The sequence below is a fragment of the Papio anubis genome, chromosome 16 (assembly GCF_008728515.1).
Source record: "Papio anubis isolate 15944 chromosome 16, Panubis1.0, whole genome shotgun sequence".
In the NCBI taxonomy this organism is placed as follows: domain Eukaryota; kingdom Metazoa; phylum Chordata; class Mammalia; order Primates; family Cercopithecidae; genus Papio; species Papio anubis.
In genome coordinates this window covers 76,389,036-76,395,068 of record NC_044991.1, presented here as the reverse complement: position 1 = coordinate 76,395,068, position 6,033 = coordinate 76,389,036, and positions in this window count along the sequence as shown.

The following is a 6,033-nucleotide window of genomic DNA, read 5'->3' as shown; positions in this document are numbered from 1 at the left end:
AGATGTGGATATTTATATTAACAAAATGTAGAAGAAAATACAATAAGCAGTTAGCTGTGATTGTTTCTGGGTGGTAAAATTCGAAGTAATTTTTTTTTCTTTTTTTTCTTTTTTTTTTTGGAGGCAGGGTTTGGCTCTGTCCTCCAGGCTGGAGTGCAGTGGAGATCATGGCTCACTGCAATCCCGACTTCCCGGGCTTAAGCGATCCTCCCGCCTCAGCCTTCTGAGTAGCTGGAAGTACGGGCGCCACCACCATGCCCGGCGGAGTTTCACCATGTTGCCCAGGCTGGTGTCGAACTCCTGGGTTCAAGCAATCCTCCTGCCTCAGCCTCCCAAACTGCTGGGATTACAGGTATGAGCCACTGCGCCCAACCTGAAACTTTTTAATGAAAATTAATGTTTATTATAGGGGAAAAAAAAATCTCAGAACAAAATAAAAATCAAGACCAGACAAAGTGGCTCACACCTTTAGTCACAGCACTTGAGGAGGCCAGGTGGGTGCATGGCTTGGGCTCAGGAGTTCCAGACAACCCTGGGCAACATGGCAAGACCCCATCTCATATATATATATGTATATATATATATATTTTTTTTTTTTAATTAAAAAAAATGTTGGCTGGGCGCGATGGCTCATGCCTATAATCCCAACACTTTGGGAGGCCAAGGCAGGCGGATCACGGGGTCAAGAGATCGAGACCATCCTGGCCAATATGGTGAAACCCCGTCTCTACTAAAAATACAAAAACTAGCTGGGCATGGTGGCACGTGCCTGTAATCCCAGCTTATGGGAGGCTGAGGCAGGAGAATTGCTTTAACCAAGGAGTTGGAAGTTGCAGTGAGCCAAGATCATGCCACTGCACTCCAGCCTGGTGACAGAGCATGGCTGGGCATGGTGGCACACGCCTGTAGTCCCAGCTCCTCAGGAGGCTGAAGCAGGTGGATCCCCAGAGCCCAGGTTAAGGCTGCAGTGAACTATGATCGCGCCACTGCCCTCCAACCTGGGTGACTGAGCGAGACCCTTTATTTCAAAAAATGAAGAATGAATGACTATGTGTTGTATTGAATACATGGAGACCTCCCCACCACCCTCACTGCCGTCCTTCCTTTCTCAATGGGCCAGTAACTACCACACAGGTCTTCTAGACTTATCCCCTCCACTTTCTTCTCCTCGAAGCAGCCAGAACAAAGTCTTTAAAATGCAAAAACTGCGGGGGCTCATGCCTGTAATCCTAGCACTTAAGGAGGCCAAGGTAGGAGGATTGTCTGAGCTCAGGAGTTTGAGACGAGCTTGGGCAACATGATGAAACCCCATCTCTACTAAGTACAAAAAAAACTACTATAATACAAAATACAAAAAAATAATAATAATAAAATGCAAATGAGAGCCAACCACTCCTTTATTTAAAACCTAGTTTGGGCCGGGCGCGGTGGCTCAAGCCTGTAATCCCAGCACTTTGGGAGGCCGAGACGGGCGGATCACGAGGTCAGGAGATCAAGACCATCCTGGCTAACACGGTGAAACCCCGTCTCTATTAAGAAATACAAAAAACTAGCCGGGCGAGGTGGCGGGCGCCTGTAGTCCCAGCTACTCGGGAGGCTGAGGCCGGAGAATGGCGTGAACCCGGGAGGCGGAGCTTGCAGTGAGCTGAGATCCGGCCACTGCACTCCAACCTGGGCGACAGAGCGAGACTCCGTCTCAAAAAAAAAAAGAAACAAAAAAAAAAAAACCTAGTTTAAGGATCACAACATCAAAGACCAATGTAGAATCAGGGACATCAAAACAATTTTAATTCCTTTAAATCAGGAATTTCTCCGTCTTGGCTGTGGGGGCTGCCCTGTGCATGGTAGGATGGTAGGCAGCATCCCTGGCCTGCACCCACTAAATGCCAGAGGCACCCCTCTCACCCATTGTGATAACCTAAATTGTCTCCTGATTATCACGGTTGAGAACCTGCTGCTTTAAGTAGAATCCACACTCTCAGCTCATCCTCTCATCCTAGATCTCTCTGCACCCTGGGAGCACCACACTCTTCACACATTTATGCTTCCTGCGGGCCCTAGAAACATTTTAGTTTGTTTGGGTAGCTTAAACAATAGACACGTATTTTCTCACAGTTTGGTAGTCTAGAAGTCTGAGATCAAGGTATCAGCAGGGTTGGTTTTCCCAGGGCTCCCCCTCCACTTGGAGATGGCCATCTTCCCTCTATGTCTTCACTTGGTGTTCTCTATGTGCATAAGACCTAAGTCCTTTTCTTTTTTATTTTATTTTATTTATTTTTTTTGGTATGTGTGACACGGTCTTGCTCTGTCACCGAGGCTGGAATGCAGTGGCACAATCACAGCTCACTGCAGCCTCAATCTCCTAGATTTAAGCAATCCTCCCACCTCAGCCTCCTGAGCAGCTGGGACTATAGGTGCACGACACCATGCCTAGCTAATTTTTTTTAAGTTTTTTGTAGAGATAGGAGTCTTGCTATGTTGCCCAAGCTACTCTCGAACTCTGGGGCTCAAGAGGTCCTCCCATCTCTTGAAGCCCTGGGATTACGGGTGTGAGCCACCTCACCAAACCCTAAGTTCTTCTTATCAAGACATCAGCCATATTGGCTTAGCACCCCATTAATGACCTCATTTTAATTTACTTACCTTTTTAAAAGCTTTATCTCCACATATGGTTACAGTCGGAGGTGCTGGGAGTTAGGACTTCAATGTGTGAATTTTAGGGACAAACAATTCCGTCCTTATCAACTTGCTCCTCCTACTCCATTCTAATGCATCAGCCTCACTGTATCCTAATAAAAGGTTTACTTAAAAAAAAAAAAAAAAAGCTTTAGGCTGGGCACAGTGGCTCACGCCTGCAACCCCAGCACTTTAGGAGCCCAAGGTGGGCAGATCACTTGAGGTCAGGAGTTCGAGACCAGCCTGGCCAACATGATAAAACCCCATCTCTTCTAAAAATACAAAAATTAGTGGTGGCAGGTGCCCAGCTATTCAGGAAGCTGAGGCGGGAGAATCGCTAGAATCTGAGAGGCAGAGGTTGCCATGAGCTGAGATCGTGCCACTGTACTCTAGCCTGGGTAACAGAGTGAGACTCCATCTCAAATGAATTTTTTAAAAAGCTTTATTGGGATATAATTTACATGTCATACAGTTCACTGATTTAAAGTGGACAGTTTCATGGTTTTAGTGTATTCAGAGTTGTGCAGTCATCATCACAGTATAATTTAAAAACATTTTCATCCTGAGGTGGGAGGATCACTTGAGGCCAGAAGTTTGAGACCAGTCCAGACAACATAGTCAGACCCCATCACTTAAAAAAAAAAAAATCGCCGGGCGCGGTGGCTCAAGCCTGTAATCCCAGCACTTTGGGAGGCCGAGACGGGCGGATCACGAGGTCAGGAGATCGAGACCATCCTGGCTAACACGGTGAAACCCCGTCTCTACCAAAAAATACAAAAAATTAGCCGGGCGAGGTGGCAGGCGCCTGTAGTCCCAGCTACTCGGGAGGCTGAGTCAGGAGAATGGCGTAAACCCGGGAGGCAGAGCTTGCAGTGAGCTGAGATCCGGCCACGGCACTCCAGCCTGGGCGACAGAGCGAGACTCCGTCTCCAAAAAAAAAAAAAAAAAAATCAGCCAGACATGGTGGCTCATGCCTGTAGTCCCAGCTACTCAGGAGGCTGAGACAGGAGAATCCTATGAGGCTTAAGCCCAGAAGTGCAAGACGGCGGTGAGCTATGATCGCACCATTGCACTCCAGCCTGGACAACAGAGTGAGACCCTGTTTCTAAATAAATAAATCTAATGTCCACTAATAGGACAGTAGATAAATAAAATGTGGTTAATATTAGAATGTGAGTAGCAGTTCACATGATATAACTAAAAATATAGATATCAACATGGATAGATCTCAAAAACATGATTATGAGTGAAAAAGGAGTTGCAGAAAGATGTGTCCATAGAATAGGAGCTATGATTTGTGTACATAGGAACTACAGCATAGTGGTTAAAAGATTGGGCTTTGTAAGAGTGATGGAAAATGTGAATTAAAAAAATATATTGCCAGCTGGGCACGGTGACTTGCGCCTGTAATCCCAGCACTTTGGGAGGCCAAGGCAGGTGGATCACCTGAGGTCAGGAGTTTTAAGACCAGCCTGACCAACATGGTGAAACTCTGTTTGTACTAAAAATACAAAAAATTAGCTGGGCATGGTGGTGTGTGCCTGTAATCCCAGCTACTCGGGAGGCTGAGGCAGGAGAATTGCTTGAACCCAGGAGGCAGAAGTTGCAGTCAGCTGAGATCACACCATTGCACTCCAGTCTGGGCACAAGAGCAAAACTCCGTCTCAAAAAAAAAAAAAAAAAAAAAAAATTTATTTTATTTATTTAATTTTTTTTTGAGACAGGGTCTTACTCTGTCGCCAAGGTGAGAGTGCAGTGGCACGATCTCAGCTCACGGCAGCCTCCACCTCCGGGGTTCAATCGACTCTCCTGCCTCAGCCTCCTGAGTAGCTGGGATTACAGGCATGAGCCACTGCTCCTGGCCTAAAAATATATATATATGTATTTTAAAAGGAAAAAAATAAAAGGATGGGCTTTGGAGTCACACAGCCTTGATTCAAATCTGCTTCTGCTCCTTACTGTGTGGACTTGGGCAACTTCCTAGTTTCTGTTCCAGTTTGCTTATTTATAAAATAAGGACACTGTTAGGAAGGATATACAACAGCTAAAGAAAAACTCTGGATACAAAGGATGCAAAATGGTATTGGGAAACACAAGTTTTTGTTCTTGGTTCTTTGTGTAGTTTCATCTAATAGTTTTCAAATTAATAAGCTGTGCCCGTTATTAAGGTACTGTCAGCTTCAAACTAACCCTTCTATACCTGGCTCAGGTGCCTGGGGCGGGACTCCGGGAACCATGTTTGTCTTTTGCCGTCAAGTTCCTTGTTAGGATCTGCCAGCAGGGGGCGCGTGTGAGAGAGAACGGAGCGCAGGAGTAGGAAGTGGAAACTTGGTCTTGTTCTATTTCGCATTCCTGTGTCACTCCAGCAGCACTTCTGCCTGGAAGCAGCGATTCATTCCAGTTGGCAGCGCGGGGGGATTTTGTTTGTTTTTCTTTTTAACACTCACAGAACCAGCTTTTCTGTACCCAGGCAGAGCACCAGCAACAGCTGAGCAGCGCCTCCTTCTCCAAGGTTTGGGTCCCAGCGCCATGGGAACCTCTGGGCTGAGATATCAGCACCATCTCTTTGAAGATCTGAGCTCCTTCCACATAGGATCCTTTCTCTAAACTACTTAGTTTTATATCATTTTAATTTTTTAAGATAGAGTCTTACTCTGTTGCCCAGGCTGGAGTGCAGTGGTGCAACCCTGGCTGACTGCAACCTCCGCCTCCTGGGTTCAAGCAGTTCTCCTGCTTCAGTCTCCCAAGTAGCTGGGACTACAGGTGCCCACCACTACGCCCGGCTAATTTTTGTATTTTTAGTGGAAATGTGGTTTTGCCATGTTGGCCAGGCTGGTCTCGAACTCCTGACCTCAGGTGATCCTCCAGTCTCAGCCTCTCAAAGTGCTGGGATTACAGGTGTGAGCCACCGCACCTGGCCCTATTATGCAAGACATATTATATAAGACATATTATGCAAGACATATTATAATATGTCTGCAGATTATTTTATATTCTCCCTTCAAGGGGTGGAACTTAAGCCCGGGCACGTTGACTCATGCTTATAATCTGAGCGCTTTCAGAGACCAAGGAGGGAGAATCCCTTGAGCCCAGCAGTTTGAGACAAGCCTGGGAAACATGGCAAAATCCATCTCTACAAGAAATAAAAAAAATTGGCTAATCCATCCTGGCTAACACAGTGAAACCCTGTCTCTACTAAAAACTTCAAAAAATTAGCTGGGCGCGGTGGTGGGTGCCTGTAGTCCCAGCTACTCGGGAGGCTGAGGCAGGAGAATGGCGTGAACCCAGGAGGCGGAACTTACAACGAGCTGAGATCGTGCCACTGCACTCCAGCATGGGAGACAGAGCGAGATTCCG